Source organism: Neopsephotus bourkii, unplaced genomic scaffold, assembly GCF_033783945.1.
Source record: "Neopsephotus bourkii isolate Nb327-2 ecotype Australia unplaced genomic scaffold, CSIRO-AGI_Nbou_v1 NB_1624, whole genome shotgun sequence".
Taxonomy (NCBI): domain Eukaryota; kingdom Metazoa; phylum Chordata; class Aves; order Psittaciformes; family Psittacidae; genus Neopsephotus; species Neopsephotus bourkii.
The window spans coordinates 8294015-8315321 of record NW_026902099.1 but is presented as its reverse complement, the minus strand read 5'-3'; positions in this window follow the sequence as shown (position 1 = coordinate 8315321).

The window sequence follows — 21307 nt, the reverse complement described above, 5'->3', positions numbered from 1 at the left end:
TTCACTTAAGGTCTCAGCTTAAGCAGTTCTGAGAGATTTAATTTGTCTGGAAAAAATCTCTTATGAACTGTGGCTGGTTTGCTGGTCTGTCCCCCTAGATATAAAGGGATTAGAACTTTAAAGGCAGAAAGAAGCGGAGCTAAGTTAAAACTATAAAGCACTTTATCCATTTGTTCCTACAGAGGACCACTAAACGCAGTAAATCAGATGCTGTTACAATCTTGAGGGAAATGGTTCAGAGAATTTCACTGACAGAAGCATGATGCCCGCTTCTTCCATAGAGTAATATAATAAGAAACAAAGGCAATGATGCTGGCCAGAGCTTTGAATGGAAGAATATGATTTTAATTTGGTAATAAAGGCAAAATACTTGAAAGTAATTACTTTATATTTTTAGATATCTGTGATTTAAAATAGAGTTTTAACCTCTTCTTTGTAACATGACAAACCCTTTCACAGGGTTTCATATTCAATGTCCACTCACTAGCTTCCAGGAAATTGTCTCTAATTTTTCCTTTTTCAAAATGAGAATTTCTTTATCTCTAAACTTTCAGTTGAAGTCTGTCACTTTCTATCCAAACCTACATTATTCCAAATGCAGATGGATGCCTCTGTGAAAGAGCATTTTGGAAGGAAAAGTAACTTCCAAAACTGGCCCTCAGGAAAAGGGAATCTGGGATAAAAAGGGAGAAGTATTTTCTCATGCATTGATAATATACAAATTTCCTGTGCATCTGTCTCTGGAGACGTAAGTGGAATAGGAGAATACATGAAAGTTGAAAAGAACATGAGTGAAGCTTAGGTGTTTCACAATGAAAAGTATCTTAAGTGAGAAATACACCTGGGCCTCATGTGAGACCTGTAGAGAAAGACAAGGTAGGATTGCAATAGCTGGCCTATCATTACTTGAAAAGTCTTTCTCTTGGAGCATCACACTTTGGGTAACTATCTTTTGGCCAGGATGACTAGAGACTGACCTTAGAGGTTTCTGATTACTGTGCTCAGGGAAAAGGCGGATTCAAAAGCCCACCAAACTTTTATTTAAAATTAGAATTTGCAATTAACAACTGCAGGAGACCCAGACTGTCAGAGGATTCAGATTCAAATTCATGACTTAAGTCAGAAGAACTGAAGGCCAGACTCTTCCAAATGCAAACAAATGACCTGACCATATAACATGAGGGAGAGCAAGGAAGTAAGATAAAGCTTGAAAATCTCTGAACAATTGCCTTACAAGTTGCTGTGAGATCATAATTTTATTTTATTGCTTCATTTGAAAAAAAAAAGAAGTTATTCTACTTTGAGGGCAGGAAAATTGATTCTCATTCAGACCTCCTTGAGAGAGAGATTGCTGACATTTAACAGCATTCCCTAAACACAAATAACAGAGTTATCTCCTAGAAACTGCTTCATTTGCAGTAGTTTCTACAGCTCTGCTTCATAACATCCAGGGGCAGTATTTCCCCCATTTCATCAAGCATTCCTCTGCACACTTTCTAGACTGGATAGTCAGATCAAGTTTGAACTTGCTCTAATGACTGCAGTAGGAAAATACACCCTAATACTATCAAAACCCAATGAGTCCTCCCCCATCATTAGTCAGTGACTGATCTCAACTATACTAAAGCACTACCAAAAAATCCTGCAGTCATATATTACCAACCCAAATATATTCAGACTGGAGAATAAAAGCCAATTCTTGTCTCAGTTATTGATCTCAGTTTGTTTCATCTAAAGTCAGTTTAACCTGGAATATCTGGGAAGAGAATTAGTCCCCAGATTATTTTTTTTTTTTTCAAATAAAAAACTTAGCAAATAAGCCTTCTCTCCTGGATTATGCAACTGTACTCTTTAGGTTATTTCAGAATCTTAATCTAAACCTTCAGTTAGTATTTAAACCACAGCTAAAGAAGAGGCCTTTGGTATCCTCCACATCATGCCACATATTTTCAGTGAACCACTTTAGAAGCCTACATCCCAGACAGGATACAGAAACAGCTCAGGAAAGAACTGACTACCTCAAAACTAATTGAGGCAACTAAATGCTTTTGGGTCCTTCAATTAGAAAGGATATTGAAATCACAAAGAAGAGAAACGAGGATTTTGTTAGCCCGAAAGTAAGTCATTAAGCAGAGCTCTGGGAAGGCATAGCAGCACCCCTGAATACCTCAGAGTTTTTATTTTGGGGATGATTTCTGTTTGTCACACTCCAAGGAAGAAATAGGGCTAGAGACATTTATGTACTTAGTGTCAAGATGGATAAATCCAAAATTCCTGCAATAAATCCCTAACTGCAAAATGAATTCAAGCCTGAGCCCTGAGTGCATTTTCTTCTTGTTCTGTTCCTGGCTTGCATTAAATGACAAAAAAAAAAAAAAAAAAAAAAGAAAATCAATGAAATCCAGGTAAATAGGATGAGAGAAGAAGAATCAATACACAAAAAAACTTTAAAAAAAGTCTTAAAAAAGTATAGGGATACTTGGCTATGCAGTGGTATTTTTTTCTGAGAATTCAGTAATATATTTGCCAAGATCCAAGTTCAAACCTGCTTTGTGCCTTGTGTAATAGAGAGCTTTCAAGTTGAATGAGTTTCCAAATAAGCTGTAGGATGACCATATGACCTAGTAGAAAGGACGTAAGGAGATCAGTATGAAGGCTAAATTTGGATATGTACTGACTTTTAGTAGCTTCCATATCTAATTGGTTGTTCTCCATACCGATTCACTGGGGAAGTTACACTCAATGGGAAATTTCTGCTTCTCTGTCATTTTCTGTCTCCTGGTCTCCAGAAGAACAGAATCTGATCAGACCTGCACAAGCTGCACTAAGGGAACAGCCTCGCTCCTCAGCACATGATGTAGCTGGTTCCTCCATCTGCTCTGCTGCGGGAATAGAAGACGTCAGTATAAGGGATGAATCTTTGGAACCGTTTTCCTCACTTTCTGAATTGCTCAGGAAGTATTTGAAGCCAAGGCCATCTGACAGATGACTGTTTTGCTCAGGTCTAATATCAGTGATCAGTATGGTGCAGTACCCAGGACACCGTCTTTGCACAGAGTATCCACTGACCAGATGATTCAAGATGCTCTTGCATGTATATCACCCCATATATACTTCTCTAGTCAAACAGAATAATGATTATAATTAATCATCGACATATTGCAAACTTTCAAAACCTTATAAATCTTATAAATGTAAAACACAAGTTTACATTTGCATTATTTTACAAAGTTACATTAAATATTTATAATACTATTTAAATGTATAGAGAAGATGAATAATTGTTGGAAGTTAACTGAAATTCTAGACCAAGATTTTATGTTCATAGAAACTTGAAAGAAATCCCCAAAGTAAAATATTCTGTTTCTTTTAGTAACTACTGAATACTAAGTCTCACACATGAAAACACCCAGTCAAAACATCCAACTCCATAGCTGACGTAAAAATATGTACTTTGTGACATTCCTTGGCAGTTTCTTAATATTCTTATGTTCCACAGAATTACTAAATGTCAATTAATTTCTAATTACCTAATAGACTGACATTTTTATTACATTTTCATCCTACACTTTTTGTTAATAAAGTGAGGTTTTCCCCTATTGCACTGAAAAAGTTCATTACAAAATTAATTCATCCAGGCAGATATAAGTGTTTAGGTGTCTGTATAATACAACAACTTTCCCTCCAAAATATTTCATACATCTACTTTTATACTCTAGTCTCAATAATATTTTTCTCAACAATAGAATATTACTGAATCTACATACTACCTCAGATCTGATAATGTTCATTTAGGAAAACACCTGGTTTGCTTCTAAAGAGTTATACAGAGAGGTAGCTATACAGGAATATATCTGTACACATACAGACACAGAAGCAGACACACTGGAAACACATACTGTCTAACACCAAGTTTCCCTGATTTGGGGCTTATAAGATACTGAGTCAAATATAACATTCTGCTTTACTGTTCTATTTTCAGAAAATTATGTTTGTTTCTTATTTCATTCTCTGTATTTGCAAGACAGAGATAATGAGCTTTATTGTTGAAAAGATGATATGTAATAAAAGAAAAAAGTACTTTTTGCCCTGACAAATTTCTACTATAAATGAGCTGGGACAAGTGGTATGAGTCAAGACAGTATGAAGTTTAATTTATCCTGAAACATTTGGGTTACTTTGTAAAACTACTCTTAGTTCAGTAAAAATACGTACTTATGTAAGTAAGGCTCAGCATTACAGTGTATCAGCCAGTGAAATCTCTGCATTAGTTGGCATAGGTCTCTTACAGTTTTCTGTTCAGCCCTTTGACCTCCATGAAAAGGCACTCTGCTGAGTCATATCAAACTCCTGTAAGCAGCTAAAACCCGTAAAAGTTTGAGATCAATGTACGAACTATGTGCAAGTGTGAATGTTTTGCTATTGGTGTATGTAACTAAGTGGGCCCTTACATGTCAGAGAAAGCGCAGGGCCACTCTTCCCTGCTTTTTTACGTCATTGGCAAGTCTCCCTTTCAATTCAAAAGGAATAGAACAAGATCTTGAAAAAAACAAAATGGCAAAATTATATATTCTTTGCCAAAAGATGCTACCTCACAAAGCCCAATTCTGACTTCAGCCATCTCACCAATTTCTATCAGAAAAGGCTTTGAGGACAGGAATGATATTTTATGCTCAGATGCAAGAGAGAAAACTGGGGCAGCAGTGACTGTGCCATAGAGCTGAGGGAATAATTCAGTGTTAATAATTTATTTGTTGAATATAGCTTCCTTCCTTCATTTTTGAACACTGTGAAGAAGACTCTTCCTTTCAGCTGTGAGATGCAATGGCACACTGGGTCACCCAAGGTGAGCAAGAGGCCGTAATATACCTGCACCTATGTAGCCTGTCTCTTTGCTGGAGTTCTTGAGCACAAATCTTTGCATGATGACTCACCTCGTTCTACAGCCACTTGTATTTGCTGATTTGTGACCCAACCAAGCTCACAGACTCACAGGCCTTGGTCTGGGAATTCACAAAGCAAGAATCAACAGCATGAGTCTTATACATACTACATACTGCCAGCTCTGAACAGCCAGCTGAAATTGGTATAAAGATTCATAATATAATAATACTATTTATTTATTCATTAACATTAGCAACATTCTGTCTGCAAATACACTTAGTAATAGTGTAGCAAGCATTTTACTGCACATACCTAATAATAGGAGAGAGTGAAGATAAATTTTATTTTTATTTTTTATTATTTACCTATCGTAACAGAAATAGGTCTTTTGTTTGTTGCACTTTATCATCTATGTGAATACAAGTCTTGCCTCAAAAGTCTGGCTTCATAATTTTTTCATTCTAAAAATATTTCTGCCCATGTTTGGTACTATTATAAGACCATTCTGACTATGCACTAAGCTACTGTTGTGGTTTAAGGCCAGCCAGTAACTCAGAACCACAGAGGCACTGTCTCACTCTTCCCTTTCTTTCCTGTCCTGTCTCCCAGAGGGATGGGGAGGAGAATCAAAAGAATGTTAACTCCCACAGGTTGAGATAAGAACAGTCCAGTAACTAAGGTATAACACAAAACCACTAATCCTACCACCAATAGTAATAATGATAGGGGAAACAACAAAGGGAGAGAATACAATTACTCACCACCCATGGACCAATACCCAGGCCAATCAGAGCAGTGATCTCCCCTTCTGGGTAACTGCCCCCAGTTTATGTAGTGGGCATGATGTGCTGTGGTATGGAATACCCCTTTCGCTAGTCTGGGTCAGGTGTCCTGTGTCTGCTTCCTCCTGGCTTCCCCTCCTCCCTGGCAGAGCATGAGACTCAGAAAGTCCTTGGTGAAAGTAAACATTACTTAGCAATAACTAAAACCATTGGTGTTATCAGCATTGCTCTAAGGCTAAAGTCAAAAACACAGCACTGCACCAGCTACTGAGATGCCTTTTACAGCTGAACCCAGGACAGTTACAAATGCACATAATGTTTGTAATAACAGGTTATATATTTGATGATGAAGATGTTTGACTATAATTGGAAAAGAAGAGCAGTAGATTACAGGTAAAGTATTGCAGCTAGCATATAAGCAGCAGTCACATTTACTTTTTTGTTCTCTGCAGAGCAGAGTAGAACTAGTAGTTTATCATTCATTTTCAATAATCGCATATTAGAACTCCAAGTATGACTTCCACTGGTATCACCCGCTATTCAGTAACAAAGCATATTTTAAGCAGAATCTCAGTAAATTAATTTTGTAGAATATTCTTGCAAAGTGAGTACAAAATGAGTTAGAATAATGCCATGGAAAATTCAATGTTTCATTTAAATAAGAATTTGCAGATTTCACCCCTCATTTTCTGCTTAGCTATACTCATCTACAAAAGGGAGCCTGTAAGTATACTTTTTGGTGTGCATCAAAACCTGAAAACCTAGTTTAGATTTTCTTAAGGGCTCAAAGACTTCCTGGAAAAAGAATGGGAAGAGAAACATAAAAACCTGACCTCTCTGAAGTTGTGTAAATGAATATTTAACCCAGAGATATACACATACAAATTATATATATATGCACATGCATAGGTATATTGTGTATGAAAATGTACACCAACTGAAGCAGTAATAGAATTTTCCTTTAAAGACCTGTACTAACCATCGCATTCTTAACAATTATTTTTGATTTTTTTTTTTTGAGGGGCATAGTTATAGGATGGCTGCAGTGAAGACAAAACTATTGTTCAAGTCTTTAAATATAAAGACACAATAAGGTCACAGCAAACTCCCTCCCAGAGCATTACAAAACTAAGACAATGTCAAGTGTTTATAGTAATATTATTCATACTGTTGTGTACGCAATGAAGTTCAGTAAAGCAACACCAAGAGGTTCAAATAAGAGTTTCATGTTTTATTTCATCATTGAGGTTATTTGTTTCATCCTCAGACTATATCTGCATACTGATTTGCCTGACGACTCAGAATCCCAAATAGAATGAACAATGTCTCTGATTGCCATTTCATCCTTAGGGCAACTAGTGTGAACACCATTAGATAACAATTCTTGTTACTCATAAAATGGAGTTTGCATATGCAATTAAACAAACTAAGTAAGAATTTTTATTTCATGAAGGTAGTCCTTTTTCAATGACTTCAGACTGTCAGAAGATAAGCAAGCACCTTTCACATAACACTATTTGATAGTTTTTCACAAAGTGGGTGCATGCTATTGTTTCCTCCTAATATATATATAAAAAAAAGGAAAATGAGAACACAGCTATATTTACTCAAGGCCTGCAGAAACTAAGAGAAGGGGAGGTACATTTACCCACATACATTGACATGAATTCAGAATCAGAGGCACATGTTTCTAATACAGGGCAGGTTGGGTTTAGAAGAAGTTATGAAATACATTTTACACCATCAAAGCAAGCACAGGAGAAGGCTTTATAAATTCTGTGGTAACAGCAAAACATTTGCAGTTCCTTCCATTTTTTCTTTTGAAAGCTGGCAGATATACCTTATAATAAAAGAGATTCTAGGTGACCTCATTAACCCGGACTTCTGAGTGGTCTATCTTTCTTTATACTCACATCTAGGACACTTACCTACCCCAACAGGGAACCCTTCCCATTTCTCTCCCTCTCCATTCTTCCCTGTCGGCTTCTTTGCCTTGAAGTCCATTTTGCTCTCCTTTTCCTCCTCAGGCCTCTCTTTTTACTCACTCCCAATTACCCACGAAAAAGTGATCTGGTCAGGAACTTTACTGACAAGATTTCCAACATCTTTTCTGCAAGTGTTGGGTACAAAGTAAAGAGACAACTCTCACTCTTGAAAATCGGGAGTGTCTTCTGTCTTGTTTTCCTTTTCAGGTCCTTCAGCTGGTGAAGGACTCTTCACATCACCAGCGGCAGCCTTCACCAGAGAAATGAACCACTCATCTCTGTGAACTGCCCACCTGAAAACAAGGAAAACTGATCTCAACAGGGCAAAAGATTATCTTACCACAATCTACTGCAATCATCTGCCAGGTGTCTATATTAGGGACCTCCAGAAAGCTCCTTAGTTGCTTTGCAGTTGCTACTTGACTATGAATGTGGCAAATTGCTGGACAGCTATAGGATCTTAAATCAGAACATAAAATAAATCATAGCCACATCGCACCATTTTGCCCAAAAGTCTGGGGAGACATGCACTACGTCACCTTTAGAATAATCTTTATCTCTTGCTGTGATAAAGTAGGGGTCTTTTTTAATGTCTTATTGCAATCGATTTTGCACTCTTAAAGTATGATTATTTTCATTTTTGAGGGCATTTTAAATTCTAATCACAAATTGTTCCTATTCAACAAATAATGTCTTTTGTTTGTAATAAAACTTAAAAACTTTTGTCTTTTTGTTATTGTTTTTGAACCAGTATCATTGCTGGTTTCATTAATTTCAGCAAATAAGTTATACATGAGTTGAGCTGGTTTTGCTGACTATATTTGCAGCAGCAAAGCATAAAGCATTTCAGGCTTTTCAAAAGCACAGTAGTTTTCACTATTTCTCATTTGGAGACTGGTGGTTTAAAAAGTGATTAGATAGATACATAGATATCAAAATGCTCTTTTTTAAAAAAAATTTGTAACCTCGATGCAATGAAGAATTTCTGTGCACTAGAAAATTAACAGACTTTATACAGATTTTTGTCATTTGGCATCTGCAAAACATGCAAAGTACCATATACTTAAACTGTACAGCTGTTACATTCACTCAAGATTGTCTCTATAATGAAGAAATACAATATATCCAAACAATCAATATATGTGTGTGTATATACATCATATGTGTGGATATATATATATATACTCATATAAAGTAGTTATACTGCAGTTGATGTGTTTTGCAGAATGTGACAGTTCTCTTGGTGAAATCAAAAGCACATCATACTTTGCCTTCTCATCTGTTGTATGCTACCTAGTTTTGGGTTTGGCATTGTCTAGGTATGCAGTCACAGATGGAAAGTCAGTATGTGCAGCATGCTTTTCACCTGCCATGAAATGCTGAACTCCCTGTGTCATTTTGTACAAACACTTTGCAATTAATTTAGTTCTCACTCAGGCTTTTCCAAAATAACTCAGTAAAATGCTTAAGATCTTAGAATACTACCTTGGAATAAATTCTTAAGTTTTAGATGGTTAAACTTAGGTGAGATGTACCCCACTTTGCAATGTGCCTTTAGAGAGCCTCTACAGCTTTCTTCATGTTCTCTCTGATTCATACTAGCACTTCATGTTGCTAAGAGCCTTCATTATAAACCTGCAATACCATCTAAAGAATTACCTTTTGCTTACTTAACTCATAGAAGTGTTAATATTTGTACATGACAAATACCTAAAGTTTCATTGGACAATAATACAGTTCATGCACAATACACAGGATTAAATACTATTAGGATTTCCTATTGCCACTAGTAATAAAAGCTGCTCTTTGGAGTTCGTATTAGTAAACCCGTTTGGGTTTTTCTTGTCATGTGTATTTTCCTAAACAATAAATAAGGAAATCTTTCAATCTTTTCTGTTAGATACATATTATAAATGGAAGTAGCATATGGGCAAGAGTGTTTAATTTCTATAATTTAGGCCTAAATTGTATTCAGGACTCTTCATACTTGGCCTACTTTGATCACTGTGGGAGACGTAAGTAAGCATATAAGATTACAAATTAATCTTACTTACACAGTAGGAGAAAGATTTTATGTCAAGAAGCAAGAGTTACAGAACTATAATCTGAACCCTTATTAGCTTATTACATATATTAGTTGTGCTGTAAAACATTAAATACTCAGCTAGAACAAAAATAGAGGTAAACAGTATCCCAAGACACAAGTAAGTTTTCACATAATCATTCTGAAACTAACGCAGATGTTCTGGATGGCTCTTCAGGGTCAGAATGCTTGTTCAAGAGTGTAACATTAATCATGTACGCAATTACTGGGAGGATAAAAGCTTAAAAAATGTTAGCTTTCCCAGTCATAGATTTAACTGATAAGCATAGCATAAAGTTGCAAGGTAAACATACACATTTTGCTTCAAATAACTATGGATCTTCCAATTGGCTACCATACTTTGCATGTTCCTTCCCTAAGGCAAAGCTCACTGTGGATATGCTTATGCCTACAGATGGGTCCTTACATGAGGAATCATGAATTCTAAAATCAGGCCTTGGTCCTTCAGTATAAATTCTGTACTGAACACAGGTGTGCCCACACAATGGCCTGCTCAAGGTGGTGGCACTTACAGGGACAGCAAATTTTGTATTAGCTGCAACCACAGACTTGAACTCAAATAAAGGATATAAATTTAAATTTCACTTTACCAGAGAAACTTGTATCACAGCCTAAACTAATTGATGGGGTTTGAAAAGTGTACAGAAAATAATAAATCTGTGGTTTATGACTTTTTTTTTACAGTCTACTCCCTGATAAAACAGGCTTTGAATTGAAAAAACTTTTAACAGATTTCACTGAAAGGTGAAATCCGAAAGTCTAGTTTTTGCATTTTCTAGGTAAGACATTTTTTCTTTACTGTTCTGAAATTACCTTTTGCTTTGCTAAGTCCCCAAAATTACCAAATATTTTAAAAAATCATGCAAACCCCCAAATTAAGTGTTTCTAGCAAAAGTTTATTAATAAGTTAATTTGTTCTTATTTTTTTCTTTCAGTGACATAATCAGTGAAGTTTAGCTCAGGGCCAACATACAGGAGTGTTCTGGGTTTTTTTAACTTTTCAGGCACTGAACTAGAAAAAAAAGGAAAATAAAACCACTTATTTGCAGTTCTACTATCAAACATAAATTCTTTTATTCAATAAGCTACCAGCTTGTCAACTACATATCCAGCACAAAATAAAACAAAACAAAACAGAAAGCAATAGAAGTAATTTATCTATCCTCATGGCATTACCATGAAAAATATACTTGTCTACAAAAAACATTTTTAGGTCAAGCTTAAAATCACATGAACATGTACACTTCCTGTTTTATACAAGAGTGTGTGCACATGCAAACTTTTTCCTTATGTCACTTCTATTTTACTTAGAGTCACAATATCTGCATTTCCCAAAACAAAATGGCAAAATATCTATTATTCAAGAATAACATTTGATTTTATAATTTTCTGGAAGGTTGAATGCATTTAACCAGCTACTGTATTTGAGTTTTCCATATGTAATGAAACATAGCAGAATATTATGAATCCAGAAAAAAAGGCGGGCACTCTTATGATCTGACATTATAGCTTAAAATAAAAAACAAAACCAAAACACATGAATCCCTATTTCATATTTACAGTAGAAAACTGCTTCTTTCACAGCAGAAATATTTCTAGTGTGATATGAATTTTATTAGCTATCAGTTCTTCCTTTGAAATAACCCTTTTTCACAATCCATCAATAAAAAATGAAGGTATTAAAATGCTTCTCCCACTTACACAGGTTTAAATCCTGCTAAATCTGTTTGTTTCTGCAGCTTTAATTAGAAGTGGGCCACTGGAGTGAATGTGGCTTGCAAGAATAAAATTACTCCTTTGCTGCATTTTCCTCCTTAATATTGCATGTAGTATATGAAGTCTGATAATACTGTAAAGTATTTCCTATATGGCAAATTAATTTTGGGAAATTTGCTATTATTAAGTTGTTTAACAACCATTTTTATTGTTTTTTTTTTCTGCAAGTATAATTCTGGGTTTGTTTGACTGCATTTTAAATGTTAAAATGCTAGACATTTTACCCCTTGTTTAGATTTCTTTAAAACTGTGATTATATAATAATTAAAAAGAGAATTATTTTGTCAGGTATACCAATTTAATGATTGAAACATTAATATACGTAATTTATACAGCACATCACAGATTAATACAACTTAATGTTGACTAAGAAAACCTATTTACACCTAGGCAGTTGCATTCTAAGCTGTAGTTTTACTCATGTGGCAGCATAAGGCAAAGTGATATGTAATTCATATAGAACCTCTTCCTGATGGTGCTAAAGTTAATGGGAATGACAAACAAGGAATTAAATTAAATAATTATCACTTTTTCTGGTAACTTCTTCTGCGGTAAGTAAGAATTTATTCTTGTGAGGTGCTAAACATTCTTAGATGTCTTTAATTTCATTAAGAGCAGCAGATGTACAGCACTTTGCAGGAGGTGCTCACCATTATCTCAAGATAGGTTCCTAGTACCCGGCAATGAGAGTTCAAATCGTCGCTGTTTCTTAAAGATGGTTCATTCACTCTCTAGTCTTCAAGGTCTGAATGCACTTAAACATTTATGAAATGTCACTGAAAATATGACACTTTAAAAAGCATGAAAAGTTGCTCAATGGCCCCAGTCACCAAATTATACGGCAGGAAGAAAATGACTGAAGCGTTTCCCTTTAATATTTTCAGAGAATAGAATCAGAATCATATAATGGTTCTCATTAGAAGCGACCTTGAAGGTCATCTAGTTCCAACCACAGGCAGGGACTCCTCCCACTAGACCAGGTTGCCCAAAGCCCCATCTAACCTGGCCTTGAACATTTCCAGGGATGGGGCAGCCACAGCTTCTCTGGGTAACCTGTTCCAGTAAAGAACCACCCTCACAATAAAGAACTTATTCCTAATACCTAATCTGAATCTACCCTCTTGCTGCTTATAGCCATTCCCCCTTGTCCGGTCACTACATGCTCTTGTAAAAAAACCCTCTCCATATTTCTTGTAGGATCCATTTAGGGACTAAGGTTCCTTGGAGCCTTCTCTTCTCTAGGCTGAACAAGCCCAGCTCTCTCAGCCTTTTTTCACAGGCGAGGTGCTCCAGTCACAGTATCACAGTATCACAGTAGGTTAGAGATTGGAAGGGACCTCAAAAGATCATCTAGTCCAATCCCCCTGCCGGAGCAGGAACACCTAGATAAGGTTACACAGGAACGTGTCCAGGCGGGTCTTGAATGTCTCCAAAGAAGGAGATTCCACAACCTCCCTGGGCAGCCTGTTCCAGTGTTCCGTCACCCTCACTGAGAAGAAGTTTCTTCTCAGGTTTAAGTGGAACCTCTTGTGCTCCAATTTGTACCCATTACCCCTTGTCCTTTCATTGTTTGCCACTGAGAAGAGCCTGGCTCCATCCTCGTGACACTCCCCCTTTATATATTTATATACACTAATAAGGTCACCCCTCAATCTCCTCTTCTCCAAACTATAGAGACCCAGCTCCCTCAGTCTTTCCTCATAAGGGAGATGCTCCACTCCCTTAATCATCTTAGTTGCCCTGCGCTGGACTCTCTCCAGCAGGTCCCTGTCCTTTTTAAACTGAGGGGCCCAGAACTGGACACAATATTCCAGATGAGGTCTCAGTCCTCTGAGCATCTTTTTGTCCCTTCCCTGAACTTGCTTCAACAAGTCCATGCCCTTGTTTTGGGGACTCCAGTGGTGGACACAGCACTCCAAGTGGGGTCTCACGAGAGCAGAGTAGAGGGGGCGAAACATCTCCATCAAGCTGCTGGTCACACTTGAGTAGAAATGGCTTAGGGAAATGTGCTGTTTTTTCAAAACTGCTGTTCTCTTAATTCTCGGAGTTCCTGTGATCAGCAATAGCTTTTATCTTGGAGATACTGAGCTCTATCTCTATCCAAGCATTCTGAAGCTCTCTGAAATCTTCCTTTGTTATTATGTCTTAAGTGACACACAGGGATTACAGAATGCAACAAAATTGTGCAAAGCAATACCTGTATAGATTATTTGTTATCAAGGCAATGCTAACAAAGTATTTAGTTGTTATACACTAGAAAATGGGAGGGTGGGCTGTCGGGAGCGATTATTACCTCGTTTGCAACTTTGTCTTCTGTGACCTTTTTCACACGCACCTGGTAGCTGCTATATGCCTGCCTGACAGTGGAAGATAGCCAGAAAAATTTCCAATATGTAAGCTGCGTCAAACAACAGGTTCCCAAAGATACGTTTTTCACTGATGTTTAAGCATGTTACAGAGTTGTCGTTCAAAGGTTCACTTCCATACCAGCTCTTAGTGGGTGTTTTGCAGGTTATTCCCAGTCTCAAAGAGATAGAGTGTGGCAGTGACACAAAAACCACCAGGACATCTACAAGGCCTTTGTTTCCTCCCAGTAACTACACTTACGTTAGTACGGTTGTGATCATGAATAACCTACATTATGCTTCGTTTTTATGATTATTTTAAACCTCCACTGCATTAGATCTGCGCGCACACACAGAAGTCTATTACAGTTTTTTTTCTTGAGATCCCTACAAGCTACAAACTGTTTGAGCTGACACAGAGTCACTAAAGCGCTATTGTTCAAGAAGAGCTGCTGATCTATACACACCTCTGGCTAGTAACTGCAATTCTTTATGTTAGCAGCTGTAGGAAAAAGTGCAAAAGTATCCCCACTTTTCTATTTTAATTCTCTGTTGCAGTTCAGGGGCATCGCAACCAGGCAAGAGCAAGCTTTGTACTATTCTTCGTAATTGCCTGATGTAACTGAATTTCACTTACGGGGAGAGAAATGTGGAAGTCTGCAATAGAGACTGGAAGAATGTGTCCAGATAAGCTCTCTATAGAGTAAGATGGCTAAAATTTCTTACAATTAACACACCAGAATAAGGAGAGATGGCAATTTGTGGCACGGTTTTCTAGACAATTGAGTAGCCCTCCAAAAATGAGTGAATGCAACCATTTCCCATGTCAATCTGCCTGTCAAAATCACAGTCATTTTTGAACATCATTTTAGAGGGGTAAAGAGCCTAAAGATAAGCAGTTTTTATAATTTTATGACAACTGGCAAGTGGATGGAGAAAAGACACCCTATTATTATTCATCTTGAAAGAGGCTAATGAGATCACCCTTTCTTAGACATCAGAGACAGAAGGGAAACCAGACATCATTAGTTATATTGTACACATTACTTCTCTCTTTTTTTTTTCTTTCTTTCTTCTTTTTTTCCATGTTACACTATCTTCTGTCCTGATGCTATAAATGGGGTGTGAATTAGAAGAGTACACTATGTGGTATGGAAGGATTGTCCCATCTAGACAACATTTCCACTCAGTATAAATAGATAATCAAACTATTGTGAACTGTATGACTGGTTAGCAGAGGCTGATGACAGCAGAGCAGAAGCTGCAAACAGACTTTGACCCATGACAGAACTCTCATTGACTCTGGGACCTTGAGTTACAGAAATGGTTTCAAGTTGCTTCTTTGAACAGAGCTGTGTTTACAGAAATGTCCCTACTGCCTGGTGTTTCACCCTTCTGCTTTCTATTGCCTTAATAGGAATTATATTGAATAGAATTAAACAACAACAACAACAAAACCCAGAAAAAAAACCCAAACAAACAAAAAAAAAAAACCCACTCACATGGTGTATATCAAATATCTAGACTGTAATTGCTGTAGTCTTGAGACTGTTTTATGTTACATCGTATAGCAGTTCTTCCAAGTGACTGAGCAATGCTGCATACACAGCTGAAAAGAAACTAAAGAGCTGACACGATGATGATTTTCTTCTTTATTATCTTGCATTAAAAAGGTTGCAATTCAAATTAGATATTTTCTTGCTATTTGATGTATGAACACTGGTATTACAGCAAAATAATGGTTTTAATTGGTAAACAAACTACAGCCTCCTTATGAAGCAAGTATGATTGCACTGAAACATACTTCTGAATCACAGAATCAGAGTCACAAAATCACACAATGGTTTGGGTTGAAAGTGCATGTAGTTCCAAACCCCTGCCATAGGCAGGGGCACCTTCCACTAAGATCAGGTTGCTCAAAGCCCCATCCAACCTGGTCTTGAACATTGCCAGGGATGGGGTAGCCACAGCTTCCCTGGGCAACCTGTGCCAATTGCCTCACCATCTCATAGCAAATAATTTCTTCCTAAGATTTCATCTCAATCTCCCTGCTGTCAGTTTAAAGCCATTCGCTGATGTCCTACCCCTACATGCCCTTGGTAAAAAGTTCCTCTCCAGCTTTTTGTGAAAGCTCTCAGCTTGTCTCAGCGGCATAACTTATAAGCAAACAACCTGTGTTGAGAGCTGCCCTTGAGGTGAAGTAGTTATCAAGAAATAAAATACTTTTTTAACTTTGTGATGAAGCTAAATAATTAATAAGTATAACACCTCTCTTTTGGAAGACATGTATCTTTTGGAAGCATGTAGAGCACTATGACCAGCAAATTTTGGACAGGTTTTAACTGCAACTTTTTAATTTTATGACTCCTAGGCCCAGACAACATTCACGAATAACATGAGAGGTATTAGCTGGATGTGAGGAAAACATTCTTTACAATGAGGGTGGTAAAATACTGGAACAGGTTGTCCAGAGAGATGATGGATGTGCCACCACATTCAAAACCAGGCTGGATGTGGTTCTGGGCAACCTGATCTGGTTGAAGATATCCCTGATCACTGATGGGGGCATGGACTAGATGACCTTTGAAGGTCCCTTCCAACCCACACTATGATTCTATGATTTTAATTAGCATGTTTCTGAGGTTTTAACTATTCACTCTTCTACCCTCATTCATGTTTCAGGTGAACAAAACTTGTTTTAGATGTTCTGGGGGGAAAAAAATAAAAAAATGCTAGCTATTCTTTTATTTTTCCAGGTTGATTTTTAAAATTCATTTCATGCAGAAGATTGTGGGCAATGTTTCACTTTTACAAACAGACTCCTAGACATTTTATTTCATCCTTTCTTCCTATTGGCAGCTTGGACTTAACATTCACCGCATCAATGTCACCAGGAATGCAACAAAAATTTTATTTCCTCCCTAAGCTGGAGAAGTGGCTTGCTATAAAGTACTGCTTTCTCATTGCTGTTTATGCAATTAGAAAGCAATCATTAACGTGCAAGAAGGTTTCTATTTCCTGTTCTGAACTGTGGTCAAGGGGCTATTAGCAATTACTGGCAAAAAAAAAAAAAAATACCCCTACAGGCATCTCTCCAGATATTCTCAGGTTTGAAGAGTTACTAGCTTCAAGCCAGTCTGCCTGACCTCAGCCTTCCTCCTTTGCTAACAGCTGGCTGGACTAAGGAAGCAATTTTTAAAGTAAGATAATAACTTTATTCAATCTACTAACTTCTGAAAAATGTTCTATATTCATTTGTGCCAGTGAATTACACATTGTTTCTATTAACTGTATTTTTGCACATATTCATCTTTTTCATACAGGATTCCTATAAAGCTGCTGAGACTCAAAATGGTGGCAGCTTTACTGGAACAGAAACCAGTTATTAAAAACGGGTAGGACACAATTCCAGTTGCTCTCAGTCAGATCTGTATTGCCCCTTTTTGGGTACCCTCCATGTAAGGTACTGAGCAGCAGGGCCAATCTAGTAACAAAGCAAATTAGAAAGGATTCACAGTATAAGAGAGATGGGACTAATTAGGCAAGCAGCCATTGATCGTTGTGAGGCTTTTGCAGGAACAGAGGAAGGTGGCTGAGATCCAAACCCTACATTTCCTGGAATACAAACAAAAAGGAGTATATCTAAAATGGTAAAGTTTGGATGCAGACTGAAAGGTTGCCATGTTGTGAGAATGCTACAGAGTAAAAATCTTTAAAAAAGTTAAGTTAAAAACTGTGAAGTAGAAAGAAATCAAAACCAAAACAACACTATTTTTTTTCCTGATAAATCATTTTACCATACAATCTGTATATGAGGCAAACAGCTCCTAAAGTGCAGAACACGGAAAAATCTCTGCTAGCAAAATATATGTAAAGAGACTTAAAAAAAAACAGAAACAGGGCAAACAGAAGTATCAAACTCTACGTACACAGAAGAGCTAAGTAGCCAAAGTGGTCAGAACTAGGTGCTTTATTAGTAAATGTTTCTAAACCATGCTATACATTCTAGAAGTATTTCTTACTGTTTTTTTCCTTTTTTAAGTACTTGTGGAGTGAGTATCTGATAATATTGGAGATTCTGCATGTGATTAAAACGTCATTACAGTGACATTGAGTAAGTGTAGTAAGACGTATCCTTGTCAAAGAAGGCTTCCCAAAGTGCTTCCCAAAATGCAGAACCAGGCGTATGAACTCTACTGGTTAATTGGTTTCCTGAATTAATTCACTCTCGGTTAATCTTTCTAAAGATGTGACCTTAAGGACAGTTGGAAGTCCAGGGTAGTTTTCCCATTGAGTTACGAGACTGGCTTAGGCTCTCAGCCTCAGGATTATCCTGTGTAATTTAAAGTATCCAAGACTTCCAGTTTAGAAAACACAGACCCTAGCCTGTCTTTTATAGTCAATGGATACCTGCCTACATACATGGAGATTGTAGGTAGGATGAACTGCTCTCTGAAGTTGTTTCTGTTGACTCTATGAAGTCAGGGTGAGTAGGCTCTTAATTAGATGGTACAGGTGCCCGAAGCTAAATTGGTCAAAATTTGGTCTCAGTATAGAGATGAAACAAATAATCCTTTGAAGATACTATATGGGCTGAAACACGAATTCAAAATGAGAAATATGTAATAAAGTTTTAAAGTTTTTATTTACCATTTCATTGATGAGTAAAATATCACTAATATGAAGAGGAATTCCTAGAGCTTAATATGATGAATACATAGTTTAATAGAATTTTTTATATAATATCCCATACAGAAATAAAAACATATATAATTACTAAATCAGTATTTGTTGGTTTAGAGCAGAAAAAGTACAAATATTTCAGATCAAATCAGCTCCTTTTTTGGAAGAATGTGAGGTTTCCTGAAGATGATTCCAAGTACTGATTTAACCTCACCTTAAGTTAAAAAAAAAAAAAAAAAAGAAAAAGAAACCACAGCGCTTGATAGGTCTGCTTTCCTCCCCATCTACTAAATCTGTAATAAATGCATAAAAAATATATATTTTCCACAGAAATAAGGGTCTTTTTTTAGGTTAATAATGGCTATACTAACTCTCAGGTTTGTTTCAGAATTTAAAAGAAATGCTGCATATTGTGCACTTCCCTCACAATATGTCTTAATCCTTGACATGACCATGAAAGGGCATTTTTTAATGTCCAGAGCAATCCATTTCTCCATATAGAGAGAAGGACAACAAGCACTTGCACTGCAGAGTGACTCGAGCCTATTTTAGCAAACTCCTCGAAAGATGGCTTTTTGTCTTTGGAAAATTATGCACATACCAAATGCCTCCCACTAATTCTGTCTGGCCCACATTACAAAAGGCAGCTAGATTTAGATAAGATAAACCTATGAAGGCAAGGAAACTGCAGACTATGACTATGTATTTGTGTTGATCGTATGTTTGACCAAAGCACTGGGTTTTTTTGCACTATAGAATCAAATATTTTCCTCTGTGACATGCTTAATCTCATGAGTAAGTTCTTTAGTGGGGCTGTGATCAGCACGCTAGAAAACCTTTTCTACTTGGTCATCTCGGGAATGTTCCCTCCACTGAAAAACAAAACACCAAAACTCCAAATCTTTTGCTGAGACTGAGAAGCACCTTGACCTTCTAACCAGCAATACATGAGGTAGAAGAGGCAGGCCAGTAGAATATTCGGCTAGTAATAACCAGAGCGGGGTTTGGAAGAAACTTTCGTATTTTGAGGAAGAATAAGTAATTCTGATTCCTATAAATTTAAAAAGCTCTTTGAATTGTTTAACCAAATAGTACATAAATATATGGGTGTCTTTGGAAGCTATTCTTATTAATTTAGATGTGGGGAAATAGCATCTATTCGGAAATCAGTTATCCTACACGATTTTATGCATTTGGTATTGAGTGTACAAAAATATTCATATAAGAATGCAGGAACTGTGACATTACCTTCTAGATCAAAAAGGAAGGAAAGAAAAAAGACAGATGTATACCTGAAACTTGAAGTTAAGGCTTACAAGGTGACTTTAAATATCTGTAGTGTTCTTTTTTCGAAAGACCACTGGCTTAATACTAGAGGAATTAGGAAAAGGGGATGTAAACATCCATTTAGTCTGTAAAGAAAATCCTTGGTTTGAAACATTCTGAATATTTCAAAATTATTAAAGAAAAAATTAAACGCTTTAATATAAACTTACTCATCATGGCTGTTATCTTCTTTAATCCTTAGAGAGCTCTTTGTGCCTCATGACTTTGGAAAGAATTAAGAAACAACTCATATTAAGAGCCCATTGTGCATTCCCCTTAGTACCATTTTCTTCTTTTTCTACAATTACTAGGATTTATTTTCTTTGCTTGAAAATAGGATTTTGGTCTCATTTGAGACCCTGCTACTTAATTCCTACTTGAAGTCATAATCCCCCCCTGTCACATCACACCAATTTCCTGGTAGGTAATTCTGATGTCACAGACAGGATTTTGACTTCAGAAGAACTGATTATTTAGATAAACTTTATGTACTTGGTCTTCTTACATATTCAGTCTTTCTGAAATTTACTGAGTAGGGAATACAGCAGCCAGACAATAACCAAGCCACTAACCTTAAGGTACAAACTGTGATAGTTTGAGCTAATGGTTATCACTTCTAAACAGTACATTAACAGACTTTCTCTCAGAGTAAGAAGGCAACAGAATATACTCTTTGACTTTTCCTACCAATATACATTTCTGAAAGACACAACTCTCATACACAGGCTGTCCACAAAAGTTTGAGGTAAGCATTTTTCCAAATAGTCACTGGTGTAAGAAAAGACTTTGAACCAGGACTGGTTTTAAACCTCTGATTTAAAATAGACACAACCTTGTAACACTACCTGATACTCACTTGTCCAAATATATAGTGTTTGTTTTGGGTTCTTTTGCCATTCCCTGGTTAAATGTGTAAGTATGTGAAACAACTTTAAGATTAGAATAACTATCCAAGTGATTCTTTGATGGAATCCATTCTCATCTGTGTGTGGGGGAACCTTTTGTTGAAAATGAAGAATTCCATTCTGGAAAAACTTCAAATAAAAAAAGGCAACTGAAAGCAGTAAGCATTTTTTGTAAAGCCAGACATGTTAAAAAATGAGAGCAGTTACTGATTACAAAAAGATCGACAGTTGAAAATGAAACCTGTTTTGATTATTTGTCAGGAAAGGAAGTTCTGTGTTATCGTCTCAGTGCTGAGCTGACAGAACCATAAATTTGGCTTTATTAATTGCTATAGGACTGTCTTTTTGTAGCAACAAGTAAAAATCCTTAATCTTTCATATGAGAGAATACCCACATCACTGAAAACTCAATAGCTATAGCTGACCAAACAATTTCAAACTAATGGATTCATTTATTGGCTATAATGTACAGAACATCTGAGCTGGGAGAAAAGAAAAATACAAACCAACAAAGAAC